The sequence below is a fragment of the Canis lupus genome, chromosome 28, assembly GCF_011100685.1.
Source record: "Canis lupus familiaris isolate Mischka breed German Shepherd chromosome 28, alternate assembly UU_Cfam_GSD_1.0, whole genome shotgun sequence".
Lineage (NCBI taxonomy): Eukaryota > Metazoa > Chordata > Mammalia > Carnivora > Canidae > Canis > Canis lupus.
The window spans coordinates 38,096,213-38,115,549 of NC_049249.1; the positions used below are offsets into that span (position 1 = coordinate 38,096,213).

Sequence of the window (19,337 nt, forward strand, 5' to 3'; positions counted from 1 at the left end):
AGCCATCCTGAAACACTTAAATTTTGTGCATAATATTTTAATCAAGGTGATTGAAGGGGGCTGGTTGTGGAGGCCACCTCGGACAGGTCGGGAATCACGACAGCAAAGAGCCCCCAGGGACGGCTGGCTGGGCCAGGCTGCCAGGGTCTCTTGTTGTTTGTTTTTTGTGGTGGGATGGGGTTCACAATTTCCGGATGAAAGTTGAGGATCAAGTGCGATCCCCCTTCATCATAGTTAAGATGAATTAACTTCATCATGGAAAAGCAATAAGACAAACCCTATGGTAAGACCAGGAAAATCCAAGAAGCCAACATATTCTATGGTGATTGTGGTCATTATTTTGCAGTTGTTTCTCCGATGGCACAATTCCTGCTGTCCTTATGGGACTCTGGACCAGAAAGACACCTACAAGGGCATCCAGGTCTCCTCGCTTCCCAGGGGCTCCTTCATGTGCTCCCTGCACCGTGGGCACAGCTCAGCATAAAGGGCTGGTCCGCGTCCCCTGGCGCTCTCCTTGCTTGTTTCGACAAGGAAATGGGTCTCTTTATATTCTTTCCTCCCCTTCTTCCCCTTGTCAACGACGAGATAAAGCACACAAGGCAAGATGTGCCTTCCAGAAAGAAAGATCAATCCTTCATTTCAGATTTTCCATAATGAAAGATGTCATTAAGCCTTTGAGTTATGTCATTACAAAATAAACATGAAACCTGAAAAAGCCAGATCCAGGTTTTCCATTTGTAAATTCCTCTGAATTCGTTGCCTGCTTTTCTTGGTTTGGACCCCAATGGCCAATGAAAAGGAAAATAAATCCCATCTTATTTACCAGATTTTTGAAATTTAAAGCACAAACAGTTGCATCTATATTGAACATAGAAAAGCTGTGTTTTGAGAAAATGGATTTTGTCATAAATCATCTCTACAGGAAAATTAAGAATATCGTGGCTTTTAATCCATTATGGAGCTGAAGGATTGGTACACCGGGACATTATTTTAAAGGAAAGGAACTCAAGTGCTATTGTTTGTGTCAATTTAAAAAAAATACACTTTTCCAGACGTGGATTGGAAAGAATTTTTTTCGTCACTTCCCACGGCACAAATGGGGCAAACAAATTCACACAGCACATAAACGTGAGCCTCCTAAGAAAGATGCTCTCAGGAGGTGTGAGGCCACATCCCTGAGACACTTGCAAGGCTCTGGAACACACCTGCTGGAGAAGTCTAGCTGATTCTAACCGTCAGCCCGCCCTGGAAGTCAGCAGATGCTAATGTGCATCCGAGAAGTGCAAATCCCTCGAAGCTTCGCCAACCGGACAGGCCCCAAAGGAAAGGGCGTTAGGGGCACCTTTGGTTCTGCGCCACATGCCCCTTGGGACAAGAAGAGGTATGGGGGCCGAGGAAGGACCAGAGGCTGCTTGTGGACACTTTGCTTTTCCAGTCTCCCAAGCAGCCACTGAAAGTAGAACAAGCCCCCCAGGACATCCTCTTCTCAAAGATCACCCCCATCCCAAGGGCACCCAGGGACCCAAAGCTGCCAGTGTGCCCCTGTGACCAGGTCATGGCCACACACCGACCCCAGCAGGCCGACCCAGTGGGCTGTCCACAGAAATGACCAGAGGGCAGAGGGCATTAAACAATTAGAACAACATCTGGCCCGTTTTTGGAACACAAAACTTTTCCCTATCGTTAATCAAAACCACATTAAAAAAAAAAATTACTCTGGGACAGTCCACTCTGCTCAGCCTACATCCAGCTACCGGTCAGGAGCAGACCCTGCCCCGGGGATCCCTGGACACCCCCTCCCTGAGAGCGAGCTCTGCTCATTCTTGCCCCACCCTCGCTGGCACCTGTGGCCCACCTGAGATGCGCTGCCCTGGCCCACATGGCTCTGCCCACCCCGTGTCTCTTCAAGCCCTACTTCCCTGCCCCCTAGATCTTCCTCCGCTGCAGGAGGCAGATGTCCCCCGCGGTGGGACACCCCGCAGGCCTGATGTGTGCAGTGGCCCAGCCTCCCGCCCTCGTCTAAGGGGCCACAGGAGGGAGCCAGCCTCGGTGCCAGGGCTTCGCAGGAGGACCCCGGCCGGGACGACAAGCGGGGCCAGGCCGCTGCGGCCTCGGGGACTGGCTGCCAGGCCCGGGCAGGCCTCGGCCCCACCGGCAGGCTCGCACACGAGGCTAGGGGTGGGTGGGTTGGAAAGTGGCTCTCCAGGGAGCGGAGAGAGAAGAAACTAGAAACAACCACTTAACATCTATTTAGAGCCTGGGAGCATTTGTGGAAGCCATCCCCATTACTGTTGAAAAGATGCAAATTTGGTGAAATAATCAGCTGTATGGCTCCGGGCTGTTTCCCAAGCACCCTGATTCGTAACAGGAGTGAAGGTATTAGTGTAAGACACCAGCAAGGCCAAGTTCATGTTGCTCAGAGGTAGCCCCTAACCAAACTCCGCCAAGTGCTGCGAAAGAAGATTTGTTATCTCGGGAAGACAGTTCATCCAATGAAGCCAAAAAAAAAAAAAAAAAAAAAAAAGAATGAGTCCTTAAGGCTGGTTGCAGGGGAGCAAAGGAGCCGAACCCACCACGCAGAGCACGGAGGAGGCGCTGGTTTGTGTGGTTTGTGCTCCCCCAATACCCACTTGCTTGGCGAAGTGGCTCACATCACTGCAGAGAGAAAGGCAATTAAGGCAAAGATATTTTTCCAGCACTGTTTTAAGTTCCACATCAAATATTCTTTCAGACATTCAAGAATACACTTATCTACAAATGAAGGGCATAAGCTATGCTATTGATTTTTGGATAGGATCTGCTCTTTATGGAAGCATCTGAGCAACTCCAGTAGATACTGTGAAATCGCGCCTTCCATTAGAAAGAGCCCAACAAATGACTTCAGACAAAGAGATAATCCATCCCGGTTCCGCAGGCTTCCCTGACCTCTTACCCCCATTCCAGTTGGCAGAAGTTTGGGGGACAAATTAACAAAACGGGTAAGCATGGCAGTGGACTTAATGCAGAAAATTATTCTCCGTGCCTGCACCATAGCAAAGTCTTTTAAGTGATGCAGTTAGAATGGACCTAAAATGCCACAGCCTATAAACGAAATATTTCATCAATTTGCTGAGTATAAATTATATCTTAAAATTCCAGCCCTCTATGTTCAGGACATAAAGCAGCCTTTCAGTCAAGTGCTTTGAGCAGTGTGATACAAGACGTCTATAAAACATTTTACTGTGTTTTCGTGTATAGTGAATTTGAGAGAAGTTTAATGGGAAAACAAAAATGTATAGAGATCGCCAGGCGACACTCGATGCCTTTCGCCAGCCTCTGGTTGTGCTGGCTTTTTGTTGCCTTTCCTTCTTTTTCAACCACTGTGGAAGGTGGTTTTTAGGGGGTCACCACATGACACGATGTCCCTGGCTTACAACCTGGGAAGAAATGTTCACTTGAAGTCGGCTCCGGGTGCGCGGGCGCGAGGGCGCGTGCCCGTGTGCGTGTGTGTGCACGCGTGTGTGTGTGTGTGTGTGTGTGTGCACGCGCCTGTGTTTCCTAAGCAGGAATGCACAAAGCAGGGGAGAGCTACATTTATGCATTGTGTATTTAGTTTCCTTTCATTTTCCCCTCAGAGGATGGAGAGGGTGCTGTAATTTTCAAAATACTGCAAAAAACATTTCTACAAATTGCTTTGCTTGTCTGCCTATATACATTAAGCAGCACAGAATAAGCGAGGGGACCCTTCAACGCAAAACGCCTTTTTTTTTTTTTTTTGCATTTTCTGTAACAACATAAAAGCTGCTGTTATGACAAGAAGTCTGGTAGTTCACTCTTTCATTTATAATTTAACCACAGCCTATATAACATAATCCAAAAAATATGGGGCATGATTAGTATAAAAATCAAATACAGTGGAGGCTTTTTGAATAGTCCAAGAACAAAACAAAACCAAAAAAAAAAAAAGAGAGAGAGAGAGAAAGAGAGAGAGAGAGAGAGGAAGAAAACATTGCAGGCATCTGAATATATGCGGTATTTCTTTAATACTTCATTTTAAACTACCTAATTGTGTTTTTAAGCTTCGGTTCCTGTAATTTTGCAAGACGAGGCATTCCAGTGAGAAAACATATGGTGAGGGATTTTTAAACCACATAGCGAGAGTGCATCATAGACTTCTCTGCTGTTTTAGTGTCACAGAAATCCACCACTGAATTTATCCAGTCACCCATTAAAGAAAGAAAAGAATTCAAGGAAAAGGAGTTTTTAAATCCCCTAATGCTACAAGAACGAGTGAAATACGGTATCAAGTTCAAGTCAGAGTGGTGGTCGGGCTTCCTGACTTTTTACAAGGCCAGCAAGTAGCAATTAGCAACCCGAGGCTGAAGAGCGACCCAGGGGCACGGCCGCCCCGCGCCTCACCGCGCCGGCCACCCGCTCCAGCCCGAGCACCTTCCCACGTCACCTTCCGAGGTGGCCCTTCTGGGGGTCAGCTCTAGGTTTGTCCCGAGATAGGTGGGCAGGGAACAAAAAAGATGAGATAGTTCATTTAGAGAGAGAGAGAGAGAGATGGATGGATGGATGGGTAAATAGATCTATGGACATTTGCTTTCATTTGTCCTGGCCCCTTTGTAATTGTCACTTTAAAAAATAGGTGCCTCTGCATGAAAGGACAACTGTCTCACAACGATGTGCTTTTAGGAGACATAGCGAACCGGCCATTCGTGTGGCTCCTGCCGTGGTGACATAAAGCTCTGAGAGGGACCAACTTTAACATCTGAAAGCAAGAGCTCGAAAGGGATGCCGAGCACTTCAGACTAACGTACTTGACAAATACCTACCCGGCTCCACACTCACGCGTGTGCATGTGTGCACATGTGTACGACGCGTGTGCGAGTCCTCAGGCTCACACGCGTGAGGGGGAGCGGGGGTGGGGGCAGAGCACGGGGACACGAAGCAATGCATATCATTATTCAAATTACAGTCAGATCCATCCCTAAATTACACTGGTGTCTCTTATCAGAAATTGTTTCCTATACTATAATATGCTGCAATAAGTGGACATTAATTAATCCTAAATTACAATGGAATTACGTATTATATCCACATGAATACCGAATGACTCCATTATGAATAATATTATTACAGTAAATATTAAAGGACCTGAAAGTGGTTTGTCGCTAATTACAAAGTGTTGATAACTACATACGATGGTAAGTTAATATAAACTTTTAAATCTAACAGCCGAACGGCAAATCTTTGATTAACACCGCCTCGAAAATGTAGCCTGAGACACGACAAGCAAAGCCGACGCTCCGTCCACCACTCCTTCTGGAAGTCTGATTTATCCGTGTGACAGAAGCGTTCGTTTCCTGGCTTAGAATTCCATTCAAGCTCTATCCTCTCGGCACAGATGTGTGTGGCTCCTCCGCTCAGCGAATGTTTTAAAAAATCCACGCACAACTTAGCCCGAGTCTCTCGTTTTGGTGGGTGGTCATTTTGTCTTAGGAAAATCCTTAACCCTTTCCCACTTCCCACTGAAAAGATTTTCAAAATAGCCTGGTGGCATTTCTTTTTTTTTTTTTTTTTCCTTTTTCTTCCTTTCTTTCTGTTTTTTTCCTTTTTCTTTTTTCTTTTCTTTTCTTTTTTTCTTTTCTTTTCTTTCTTTCTTTCTTTCTTTCTTTCTTTCTTTTTTTTTTGCAAGGCAAAACGGAGTGAGCAAAGGGTAAAATGTTAATCTTGATAATTAGTGCACAAAAGCAATTAGAGGTCTAAAAATCTTAAGGCACAGAAAGTGACTTTTTGTTTATTTGCTTACCTTATTAAGTTAAATATCTGTCGGAATTAATCGCTAATGAATGTGAAGAAGGCTCAAGAGCAGTGAGCTTAATGAACAGCCGTGTCAGTTGCATTTTACAGGGTCCCAAATCATCGAAGATTGCAAGCCAACTCGCTATTCAAAATTACTTTTCTGCCCAATTTTCTGTTTGCAAAGCAGTAAATTATTTACATTTATTGTGCTTATTTAAGCACTTAAATGACTATGAATGGAGTACAGGCACGTTTAAAAAATATAGAACCATTACAGCACTGTACTGCTGGAAATTCCCGTTATTTCCCCCTGAAGGCTGCTTCCCCCACTCTTCTAATCTCTCTTTTACAACAATTCATGAAAAAGGCCATTATTACATTGAACATGTTTTAATAAGTTATTTATTATTTAACATACTTTAAGAGGCAGTGCCATGGAAGTTACATTACACACACTAAGAACAGCCTTTTTCATACTTGTCCAGTTGCCTGAGCCGAAGTACTGAGGTCTCCCCGAATAAAATGACGCTGTCCTTCATTAGAAACAAATAAACCGCGCTTTCCACCATTACTCACGTCATAAACGTTGATATTGGAAGAGATCAATTATACCAATTATTGTCTTTGAAAATTGTCCTGTAATGTATGTGCTTCCTTTAATAGTTATTAATTTGAAATCAGTGGCCACGATTTTTTTTTTTTTTTTTAACGTGCAGCTGCTCTTGCAAACAAATCACTGTCTTAAGTTGCACTTAAATGCACGGGGACCCAGCATGTAGGAAGCCTCCCCGATGTGTTCTCCGCACATTCACAAAGCGCTCCAGCTACATCACTAGGCAGCCAATTGACCACTGCCAAGCCCATGGATGGCCCAGATTCATCAAACTGAGGTGAAGAGTGCACAATAAAAACACGAAAAGGGAGACATAGGTAAATAGACCAAGGAGAGCCGGAAAGGAGGGAGTAGGGAAAAGCATGGCCCCTGGCCACAGAAAAAGAAAAAAATCTCAGGGATCCTGCTTGCTAGATGGGGATCAACAGCAGATTCAAGTATTTCCTTTCAAATCTTTCAAATCAGTGCAGCAAAAACTTTCCTATGTTTGCAAACGCAGGCAGACGCTCTACCCCAAGTTTCTCTGTGGACCGCATGCATTTACATGCATAATACAGTGTATGTGCCGGCTCTCCCGGTAGCTCTTTTCCTAAAGCAGCGAGGGGCGGTGGTGTTTTTCGAAAGTGATTTCAAACAATTTGGGGGGTGCGTGCGTGTGTGCGTTGCTGCACGTGTTGCGTGTGTGTGTGCGCGCGTGCAAGCAGCCACATTTATTATTCAGACTTAACTGTCTGAAGGCATTTTTCCCAAATGATACCGGGGGCAGCGTTAACAACTACTGTTAAAAAGCCCCCACACTATTCAGGAGAGATGACAGTGGAGTAAACATTACAATAGCAGTAATGATCTAATTAAAAGAATCAGACATACTTTAAAGGGTCCCTTCTTTCGGGGGGGGGGGGGGGGGGAGAAAAATCGATGATGCAATCCATAGTCCGGGATGGGGCAAAGCCTTTTACTGTGATCAAACGCAGTCTATCTAGTACATATCTGAAGTCCTCTGGTCTTTGTTACTTAATGTGATGCGCAAGATCAAAGATGCGTGCGGTATGTGTTCCAGAGTTCCAGCTGAGTCGCTGTCATATGTTAAGCTTTTTTTTTTTTTAAGTTGGCTATAATTCCACCTAACTCCAAGTGAACGCTGTTTCCATTACGCGATGCGTGACCTCAAATCTGGCAAGAACCTCATGTGGGATTCTCCTGGAGCCGTCGGAGCGCCACCACAACACACGTACACGCGTGTAGGTTTGCACAGCACCGAGCTCCACGCGGGCTCTCCCGTCCCCACCCCGCTGCAAGGCACGGCCGGCGCTGGTGTTGGCATGTGCCCGTGAGACGAGAAGACATACAAACACACACACACAAAAAAAAAAAAAAAAGAGAGAGAGAGAGAGAAGAAGAAGCAAGTGCAATCGCTAATTGTGTGCGTGAGCATCGGTGCACGTGGGCTTCTGGGCACAGGACATTTTTTTTTTCCCTGGGATTGCCTTCCCTTTCGCCTACCTCCCAGCGCCTGAAGTCAGGCCTGTAACCCCGGTTTGCAACGCGGTCCCAGCGAATTGCACCAGCCAAGGACGGAATGGGAAGGCTGCGGTGGGGAAGCCATCCCCCCAGGAGGCCACAGGGGGGAGCTGTGGCTCTGCTCAGGGCTGCCAAAGCCATGGGGGGGGGGGGAGGAAGGGCAGAAAATATACTGTAGCAAAGCCATGGTGGAAGGGGAAAGGTAGGTTTTATAAGTTCCTGAATTTTATGACTATGCTGCAACAGTGGAATGTCCACTCAATCTGTTGCGAAGTTAGCACAGAAAACATGCACTGGGCATATTAAGTACAGGATGAAATGCTGTAGTGAATATTTATTAGCAAAAATATAGGTTCTCAAAAACAGAAATAAAACAGGGTAATAGATGAAGGGAAGAATAGATTTAACACTGAAATAAATATCAAAGGTGCAAAGAAAAGGCAAAATATAGTGTTCAAACAAAGCTGTGAATTGGGTCCAGATTTAATGCCCCCCTAGGGAAGGAAAGGTTGGGCAGACTTGGAATTGAGATACCACTTCTAGTACACAGCCCCTGTAATGCTGTCAGCTTTATTTCCTTTGACAAATGTGAAATAAAATTTGTCAAAGTTAGGGCTTGGAAAGTTGGCTATTGAAAATTCAATTGGTAATAACTAGTATAGCCTAGCACTCGGGAGATTTTTAAAGGAGAGGGATGTTTAAGGTGCTGGGGGTGGGGGGTGGCGGGCGGGGGGGGGCAGTCCTACATATTGTATTTCACTTTTTAAAAATTTAGCAGTTGACTTAGGCAACTGGATTGCTGGGCTCCCTATTAGCTGGGCTCACCGTTGAAAGGCGGGCATTTAAAACCCGTTTCCACGATCAGTACGATTACATCGTAAGTTTGAAAACATCCCGCTCGCGGTGCAGAGGGCACCTATCAGCCGCCTGGCAGGCACCCTTGGCGCGGGGGCCACGCGCCACGAGGACATCTCTTTACCAAATAATACAAAAGCGCAGGGTGCGACTGCGACACGGACGCTGTGCTAATCCCGCTCTACAGAGCTCTTGAATTTGCTTCTCCTTGGACCGTGAATTTGATACATTAACAGTGCAAACTGTGATTTCCCGGCAATGTTTAATGACAGACTTTTCTTGTCTTCACAATCGGTGGCTCGGCATCCTCAGGCCTCCCCACGCGGCGCAGATGTGCAGAGGTGGCTCCTGGCTGGAGCCTCTGCTCCCCTGTGCGCCCGCCGGCCGCACCCCACCCCAGCCCACCCAGCCCACCCACCCCACCCCACCCCACCCTGCACCTCTGCCCAACCGGGGAACAAAGCCACATTTAAGAAAGTGCATCCCCTTTGCCTCCCTATCGCTATCCGAGGATATGTCCTGCGCGCCTTTGATCGCCCTGATAACACTGTACGTGCAACCAGAACGACAACCATCCTGCTGCGTTTCCCGCTTCTTTATGGCAATCGGGACCCAAGGTCTCCCGACCGCCTGCGTGTGCGTCCGAAGTGGGCAACGTGGCATTCGGTCCCGCTCTCCAAACAGGCACCGAGGGCACTGGGATTTCTTATGTGCACCCAGCGAACCTGCTGGCTGCTGGGGACGCGGTGGCCTCGCCGCACGGCGGTGCCTTTATGGAAGGGAAACGTGTACAGACCTTTAGGAGTCACCTCCAAGTCACTGTGTCACGAAGGCGGCTCTCCGTCTTGTACGACGCTGGGAGGGGGCTGGATATTTAATTGAAGATTTTATTTTTAATTTTCACATTCTTACCATGTGGTCTTTACTTTATTTTTACATTTTCAGCCCATTTTCTCTGCAGCCCGTCGCAGGAATTGGGCAGTCAGCAAGAGCCTGAGAGTGGTGGCATGTATCATTACATTCTCAAGATGGCATATTTACTGCGATTGCCAGCAGGGTCGCGCTTCTGTCCTAGTAAATGTAGTGGAGTATGAAAAAGGCAATTACATCTCACTGGGTGACCTTTTAACAGCCATGACTACCTCCTATCTATACATAATTATTATAGGTGATGATTTCCAAGTATTACAATCTCCTAGAGCCGCCTTTAATTCACATCACATTTAGGCACGTTTGTCACCAGTGCTGGAAATTTTAACCCCCGAAAACTGAAAAAACAGAAGAGAGAAGTGATAGCAATGGATGTCAAGCTCTCAAGTCATCCTAATAAAAACACAGCAAATAAGATGTCGCCCTGTTTGTATTCATTATCAGTTCTTACATGCTCCGACTCTTGCATTAAACATTAGACAGCCTCTGATGCCTGCTTAACAGTTTAATTCCCTCCTCAGTATTCAGGCTGTCATAATAAAATCAGTGAAGCAGGCAAAGTCGAATAGGAGCAGGAAGCGGCATTGAGCATGTAGCACAAGGCATTGTCATCGCTCCCATTCACTCTGCACTACTTACAGAAGCTGCATCCAGCATCTGCTGCGGGGGGACGCGCGGACCCGTCCCCCCCTCCAGCGCCGTGGCCAGCCTATCTTGCCGGTGCAGGGCGAGGGTGGCACGCGTGCGGAGGGCCGATAGCAGCCCCTTCAAAAGGAGCCGGCTTCTGAGCCACTGGAGCTGGCACAATAGAAGCCACTTCTGTCAACAAAGACCGCAGTCTAAAGAGCTAGATATCCCCACTATGGAAAGATTAACAGCGCTAAATCCGGTTAGGCCCTTTTTTACTTATTTACAGGCTGCTGATCTTGAAGGCTGAATCAGAACAAGAGATTAGCTCTATTAAGTGCTGCCCATTTTTCTGAATTATGTTTTTGAAGACCTGGACAATATGAATAAGGACTCATATTAACCACTGTACGAAAGGCACACACTTCATTGCGGTGACAAAGCCTTCGGAAAACTACTTGTCACTTGCAGTGATCCATTGCAAATACAGTTTAATATATAATTTATATCTACCAGCTGCTGAGAGCAGAAAGAGAGCAATCCCACTCTATTTCTCTTTTAAAAGAGAGAGAGAAAGAAAAAGAGAGAGAGAGAGGAGAGAGAGAGAGAGAGAGACGGAGCGAGTGGGAGGGAGAGAGAAAGGCTGGCAATTTAGGATGTCACTAACGATAGTAAAATAGCTCAGCAAACAGTTCAATAAATGGTTCAATACTTGTGATACTATCCAAACAAAGACTCGAAGCCATTAATTTTAAAAAGTTCTGTGAATCTTCTTTGAACAGTAAATATTTAATCACTGCAATATGTAAGCTGCCCTCTCATATTTTATCTCCTAACCAGAACTGTGCGGTGAACCTGGCCTTTCGGAATTTGGACCAGAGCAATATTTTGCCATTTTGCCTTTTTTTTTTTTTCCCTCCTGTCACCAAATTATGAAGTGGGTCCGGTCCGCTGTGTTGCTATTGCTGCCCCTAACGCGTCCGTATTGATGCCTAAAAACAGCCTTGATTGAATTAGCCCCAGAAGTGTGAAAACTAAATAATGCCTTAACTCCAGTTTAAAAATTAAAAAAAAAAAAAAAAGTGCGTGTGCCCGTGTGTGTGTACACACACAAATATGTGGCGTTGTGTGCCAACCACATAAAACTACGTGTTTAAAATCATATATATGTCTGACAAACATGCTAAATATTTTTAAAGAATCTATATAATGGAGAAATCAAAGCTTCTAGGCAAAGACTTTCGGAGTTAAAGCGTAAGAACACGGAAATCTCTGCCTCCGAGCTGTCTCTGCCAGTGTCTTTGCTTTAAAGGCACAGACACTAGTTAGGAATGTCATCTTTGGCCATATTTAATAATTGATGAGGAGCCTTGCAGGTCTCAAAAGCTTATACAACCAAACAACTAATATTTATTTATTTTATTATATATTTTCCTTTAATTCAAGAAATACCCACAGAGATTACAATTCTAATTTGCAGGGAATCCTGTTGGCAGAAAAATCAAACAATTAGCAATCCACCTTCTAAACAGACTACTGGTAACGGACAGCTTCAGATGCAGCCTCCCGCGCTCCCTCCCTCCACGGCCGGGCTGGCTGGGAGTTGAGAGGGGAGCCAGGTGGGGACGTGGACTGATGGACGGGCAAGCAAAGCCCTGTCGGTGTGCAGATGCTCGCCAGGATTCGCGGTAGGACAGGTAGTGTGATGGGAAGCACCCTGCCTAAGTTTCTCAAAAGTAGACTCCCCCCGCCAAAAAAAGAGAAAAAGGTAGACTCCCCACTCTGTGACGGCGTTGTCACAGCCACCGTCGTCATGCATGTTCTTTACACACGGGCACACGCATGCACACACAGCTAATTAAAGTGCACTGTGAAATGGGAGCGTGTTCCCCGGGTGCTTCTGCATCGCTCGTTTGGCTGCCGTCTACCCCACAGGCGTCAGTAGCATGCGTGCTTAGAAAATACTAGAAAATACCTGCAAGGTCACCCCGCCAATATGTCCGGTTCAGGGAGGAACCACAGAGGCAAGGACGGGAAACGACTTTCCTAAGATCACAGGTTGGAGATGAGGAGCTTCGCCCTAGAGCTTGTAATCCTCAACTCTGACCTGTCTCCCAAATGTAAACAGCTATTCGTTTAATTTTGTTCATATTTCCTACACGCAAAGGGAAGACCAAAGACATAGTGGACGTGGTTATTCTTCTCCAGGAGCTCATGGTCTTCGAGTGAGGCTAAGCCCTAAGAACAGGGTACACCCCATGCATTCACGTTCCAAATGGGCCAGATGGAGCCTAGGGGAGGGGGAGCGGATCCAGCTGAGGGGAGCAGGGGGCTGCGTGGACTCCACGTGATTTCTCCCCAGGTAAAGGAGCATGCTACAGTTCTCAGGTGGAAGTTCTGGCCGCCTTTTCCATACACATATCATTCTTCTCCCACACTTGGTCTCTTCCCATGAGCCAGCTTGCAGAGCAGGTACAGATATCAAGCCAGGGTCAGGGCTCACAGGACAGGTACAGGGTGGTGGCATCCATACAGCACGCAAGACCATGTCGGGCATCCATCCAGGTCACTATTCTTCACACCAACTCCTGAAAAGAAAGATGTCGTTACCCTGTTCAAAAAGATGGGACAAATGAGATCCTAAGCCACTTACCCAAGATCAGTAAAAGGTATAATATGCAACCTTCGACCCTAAGCATAGAGCGTTGGATTAAGCGTTGGATCCATTCCCAAACTTGTCATAAAGGAAAAATTAAACCAGCATGGGAATTACAGTCTCAGTAACACAGGAAGAGTGAAGCATTATGGAATTCTTAAAAAAAATACTATGATCCCCCAAAACAAACACCCATGGACCTACATTATGAAAAACAAAAGTAAATATATTGTTGAAATATAACAGCTAATGTGTCTAGCTCTTACCCAGTAAGCCACGTGGACACAGTCCTATGAAACCTAATGAAACCCCCTGCCCCCGGGACCACACACTGTTGTCATGCAAGGTGCAAGTCCAGGGAGATAAGAGCGTAGGGCACCTGCACTTGTGGGGCTGGCATTTTTGCTTAGGAGATGTGTGAGCTAAAGTCAACCAGAAATATTTTATTTATACTGTATGCATTTTATATGTATATCGTACTTTATGTTACATGTGTTCATACATGTATGTATTTAAATAGAAGATTGATAGAGAGAGAGAGAGAGAGATAGATAGATGAGAGAGAGAGAGACAGATAATAGGTAGAAATTAAGTGAAGGAAAGAAGCAGGGAGAGGATCGAGTATGGCCCTAGAATGGGACATCTGGGTGGCTCAGCGGTTGAGCGTCTGCCTTCAGCCCAGGGCATGATCCTGGAGTCCCGGAATCGAGTCCTGAGTGGGGATCCCCGCATGGAGCCTGCTTCTCCCTCCTCCTGTGTCTCTGCCTCTCTGTGTGTCTCTCTCATGAATAAATAAATAAAATCTTTAAATTTTTTTTTTTAAAAAGTATGGCCCAAGAATACGTGTCAGTATGGTAGTAGTAGCCGTAGTAGAGAGCGGTCGCCTTTCTAGATGGCCAGGACACACCTACCAAGCCGCTGGCCACTGACAGAGCAGACGTGCAGGTGAGAGGGCCAGTCCGGCCAGAGCAGAGTGGGCAAGAAGGAAACGGCGCACGTGAGACCAGAAAGAGGAATCGCAAATTGCGAAGAGCACACAAAGTCCTAAGTTGGCCGTTCCTGCCCATGAAAACCCCACCTGTGCTGTGGGGGCCAGCTCAAGACCCACAGCCCCCAACGTCTCCAGGCCTCCCCCAACTTCATTGTTTCTCTGAGTTCTGAGTAGTCCGTATTGTTCCCACTTGCTCCAACCCTGGGACGCACGTCGTCTTACCACAAGTGAACGTGCTCCTGAGCATCTTCGCGTCGTGTCCGTCCACGGAGCGCGCTCGGGAGAACAGCCACGCCCAGGTCTGGCAACGAGGGAGGGTGTCCCAGGGCAGGCTCTGGAGCCTGGCCATGAACTTTAATGCCAGCCGTTGCTGTAAAGGAACTTAAGCCGAGTAACTTAAAGACTCCCAAGCTTAGCGCATCTGCGCGATGGGGCAGTAATAGTCCCCACGTCGCAGGCAGGCTAGGAGATCATACACAGGGTTCAGCTCACTATCTGGCACAGAGGATGAGCTCTCGGAGGAACTTAGCAGCAGCAGCAGCAGAGGGCTGTGTCATTTACCGTGGATAAACCTCAGTTTGCCGGTCTATGAAATGGGTACCCACAGGATCGAGTCTGCCTGAGGTTCGAGTGAACTAGAGAGAACGCACATAAAGAGCCTGACATACGCTAGATGTTCAACTTCTTTGTCTGTGGGCAACATATATTTATAAACCCAGAGAGCCCTGCCCAGTGCGATACACACACTCTAGACACGGCGCTTAGCAAGGAAAGAATTTCTTGCAGTAATCACACGGGTTCATACAGACTTACCCTACTTGCCCACTTACAGAGAAAGAAAAACAAAATATGAAGCTTCCCTCAATGGCAAAGGAGCATCCAATCAACTAGCATCACGTTAAAAAGCTCTGTCGGGCCAAGTCCTGGAGTTCTCAATTGCACATCTGCGTCTACGCTTCCGTCAGAAGGACTGTTCAATCTGCTTCGCCTCATTTTTAAAAGTTCGCAGGTTTTCAGACTCCAAAAGTATCATTATATTTGGAATGGAATTTTGCCTCCTCCACCAGCGGTGTAATAAAATCTTCGAGTCTGAGAAAAAGTCAGGAAAGTTCAAATGTCAACCAGGTTAACATTAAAATTGTTAGAAAACAGGAACCGTAATTTGGGGATTGAAAAAGAGGTAGAATTCATGTTGTAAGTGCAAGTGATCTGGAAATAGATGTTTATCTTGGCCATTTTCAGGGAAGTGACATCATATTGTGCGTCTACTGGGATATTAGTCCTGCGTTTTTCAATCCAGATTTTGGCACTAAAGTTGGCAAAATTAGACCATTTTGTTAAACTGATCTTCGAGGCGTCCACCTCCCCAGCCCATTACAGCACACCTATGACATGACTTGAGAACAATGGGTGAAAAATGGGCTATAAAACAGGAATGGCCTGCTTCATGTAAAGTGGATTTTATAGTGCAGGTGTACCTGCGTTTATCGATACTGTAAAGCAGCAAGATCGTGCTGCTATAAAGCATAACATTTGTTTAAAAAGAGAGAAGGAGGGAAAGAAAAACATATCCACCTATTAATTTAAAAAATGCAATCACAAAAAGATTTCTTAAGCCAATAGGGCACTTTATAAAAACATTTGCCATTTTATCATCTGAGGTCTTACACACTCTGTCAGAAGCTTCGTAAGATATGTGAAACAGAAAGGCAATTTGGGGGAGGAAAAGGGGGGAAAAAAAAAAAAGGAGCTTTGTGGAACTGTAAAAGCACTCGCCGTGCTCCACTCGGGAAAATCCAGATGCTTACTCTCCTGAAGCCTGTGAACGTGGTGGGAGCGTCTCGGTGGTGGTGGGCTTGGCGCTGGGAGGGGCGGGGGCCGCCCTTTTCGGGTCCAAATGGGAAAAACTCTGAATAGGAAGTCCTGCAGGAGTTTTTATTGCCGATTTCCTTTCGGGAAGATGGCATTGTTTCTGCCTACAATGACCAGGGAAAGGGTGTAAGTTGGATGGGTTGACAGCATCCTTCAAAGCTCCCGCTGGCTGCAGGAGTGAGGGCTCGGTATTTTTGTTCCTCGCCGAGTAGGTCTGGGCTATTTATAAGCAGGATCGTGCTGGCACCCGAGTTCCACTTCGCCGGAAAGGGTTCTTGGCATAGCGTTTTGATTAAGAAAACGTTCTAAACACAATGCAAGAGGCATCTTCCTGCGTGCAGCGCTCTGTGCTTAAAAGTCAAACTCTTTCCCCTCCCATCAAGAACAGCTCCAAAAATACACCTCGGAGCAGTCAGACCCACGGACACCCCACCTGCCTGGCAGGCCTGCAAAGGGCAGCTTTGAAGAGTTTCCTCTACTTCTGCTTGACACATTCTTTATCCAAACCCACTCCCCGATGTCCGTGGACTTGGACACAATAGAATTCCATCCATGGGGTTACGAGAGGGCGCGCATTTAGAGCGAGAATAAAACAAATGTTTAAAAAACCCATTATTGGTTTCATTTCAATCCCTGCTCCCAGTTCTTCCCCGGCGCCAAATGCCGTCCTCATGCTCAGTGCAGATGTTGTCACAGCTGCCCGCTCGCAGAGCTGACAGTGTGCAGCGTGGGCTCCACCATTCGGGATCCCAGGAGAGTGACCCAACGAGACATAAAGCAAGGACAACCAAACTACTGCCAGGGGGAAGCTCTCTAAAATGCAAATCTGAACAGAGCACTATCCCACCGACTGCCCTGCCGTGCGTGGCTCCCTATTGCTGCTCTCAAGGAAACCTTCCAAAAGGTTGACCTGGCACGGAAGGGCCTGCTCAGCAGAGCTCTGCTTTGCCCTCCAAGCCTGTGTCTCTCTGCTCTCCTGCTACCGACCACCGTGCATTCCCTAGCTACAGAGGCCCCACGGTGAAGCAAGCTATTCCAGGCCCACTGTTTGGAATGCTAACGCCCCTCTCGTCAGCCCGGCGAACTCCTCTTCATCCTTCAAAACCCTCTTCAGTTTCTGCTTTTCTGTGAAGACTTCCCAGACCCAGCCATACTCAAAGTCGATCCTTTCACATAACGCTTGCACCTAAACAGCCTTCTTACAAGTTCTAGATATTGCAGTGCTGTTGAGTGCAGATACATGTCTGCGTGTCTGCCCTGGGGGAGCCTCCGGTGAGGCAGAGCCTGGCTTTTATTTTTATCCTCAGCACCTGGCACGGCGTCTGGCACAGATGGATGTGGAAAGAATAGAATGAGGGAAGGAAGAAAGCAATGGAAGCAAGCAGGGGTTGAGGGGCAATGACACCCCCTCCAGGTAGAAACACATTCATGAAGCTAACTTTGGAGCCACTGAATGATATTAATGGTGAGATTTTTCTACTTCTCCCAGCCTTAAAGTCTGTGGAGGGTAAGAAGGCTAAGGCGAGCTTCGTGCTAAAGAAACCAGTCATCGCCTACGCCTAGCCATGCAAGTTCCTTCTACTCCCCACGTTCTCTGGACATCTACTGAGTCAAGAACTCAAACAGTGATACCTCATTCAAAAAAGAATGTAAAAAAAGGACAGGCGATCGAGCCTCTCCCTCTCTATAGACATCACCGTCCTGCTCCTGTGTAGGTAGCTGGAAAATAGGAAATAAAGGTGGCGGTGCTGTTCTCACAGTCTTTCTCAAGAATGACCTACTAAAAGATGTGTTTCAGTTCAGGAGCTCATTTCCACCTTGGCCTGCACCACCACAGGTCTAGGAGGGAGGCCTACCCGAGGTGCCGTCCACAGGGCTGCCTCGCTGCGGATTTTTACTCCAAGAATGGAGGCCTTCCCTGATGCTGTAGATGTGACGTCATACCTCATAGTACATGCCCACGAAATGACTGCACTGTGCCATCTTCCAATTGTGAATTCTGTCCCCGAATATCATCGCCCCTCCATTGAATCATATAATGCAAGAATTGAGTAGATTACTGAGACAGTAACTGCATTAGATAAATAATCCAAACGTGGGGAAGGGGCATAGAAAATTTGAAAACCCGTTTTTTACTTAAAAACAAAAAGATGGGGCACCTGGGGGGCTCAGTAGTGGAGTATCTGCCTTCGGCTCGGGTCATGATCCCAGGGTCCTGGGATCGAGTCCCACATCAGGCTCTCTGCATGGAGCCTGCTTCTCCCTCAGCCTGTGTCTCTGCCTCTCTCTGTGTGTCTCTCATGAATAAGTAAATAAAATCTTTATAAAAAAGAAAAGACACAGTCATACATATAGCCATGTCAGAGTAAAGGTGTCATAGATAGCCAATGTCATTCCACCCTAAAAATGCTACTAAACTTTTAATACAATAGAGATTTTCTGCATCTGATCCTTTCGTCTCCAGGGTGTGTGGTCATCAATATTTTTAAAACTCCTCCTAATCTGGAATTGACTTCTATGAGGGAATTTGCTGTGCCAAGGAAATATCCTTGCACCGAGGGGTAAAAGCCTCCATATAATCTCACCAAAGGGTGTCTGGCACCCTGCGAGTCACACAACCTCTTCACATCTTTGATTTATCCCTAATCTTACTACCAAAGAAAGAAGACAAAAGAACAAAATAAAACAAAACGAAACTAGATGGAGGCTTAGGGAAGTATTTCTTCCCATTCTGTAAGTACCTAGTTGTTAACACTGCGAACTTACGAGATTTGCAATGAAAATGTTAATAAATATTGTGACGAGAATCCAATAATGAAACCAGTGATGGGGGAGAAAGGACCAAAGGTAGCTTTCGTGGGCTGGCCATATTTATGTTACACGAGCAAGGGCACCCAGCTCCCTGAGTGGTACCCACGAGTGGGGCCCTGGTTCCAACCAATCAGGATGCAGGTAGCACGGGGGCGGGGCGCTGAATCGAGGGGACCAATCGGTGCGCCGCCAGCGTGGCGGTGCTGGATGAAGGGGACCAATCAGAGTGCGGGTAGCATTGTGGGCGTGGCTCGCGGTCTGGGTACCACAGTCCCAAAGGCAGCCCCGGAGCATCCGTCTTCCCGCCTCCCTTGCGGCTAGGCTGCTCAAGGTCCCACCTGGAGGCCGTGGCGAGGCCCTGCACCCCGACCCGGTCGGCATTCACGGCCCCCTTCCTGTTTTCAGAGGGAGGCTGATTCTCTCTCCTGCACATCTCTCCCAGCACCCAGGAAGGGCGAGCCCCCCAGGGGTGGACTCAAACGCATGCTGGCCGCTCACGCTGCCATTACTTTATTTTATTTTATTTTATTTTTTATTTTATTTTATTTTATTTTTTATTTTATTTATTTTTATTTTATTTTTATTTATTTATTTTATTTTTTATTTTATTTTATTTTATTTTATTTATTTTTATTTTATTATTTATTTATTTATTTATTTATTCATTCATTTAT

At 46.6% G+C, this 19,337-nt stretch overlaps 2 long non-coding RNA genes across 2 annotated transcripts in view; both read right to left on the reverse strand.

Annotated features, from left to right (window-relative positions):
* Positions 1-11,720: 11,720 nt before the first annotated feature.
* Positions 11,721-14,622, reverse strand: LOC119877675. The gene is made up of 2 exons (XR_005380323.1): positions 14,203-14,622; positions 11,721-12,921 (listed from the first exon to the last, which is right to left on the reverse strand). It is a non-coding gene; the product is annotated as an uncharacterized LOC119877675 (long non-coding RNA).
* A 75-nt stretch (positions 14,623-14,697) lies between these two features.
* Positions 14,698-19,337, reverse strand: part of LOC111093073 — a 15,820-nt gene continuing 11,180 nt past the window's right edge. The window contains exons 2-3 of the long non-coding RNA XR_005380324.1: positions 15,789-15,956; positions 14,698-15,069 (exon numbers count right to left, since the gene is read on the reverse strand). This is a non-coding gene — a long non-coding RNA (uncharacterized LOC111093073). The remainder of the gene's footprint in view (positions 15,070-15,788; positions 15,957-19,337) is intronic.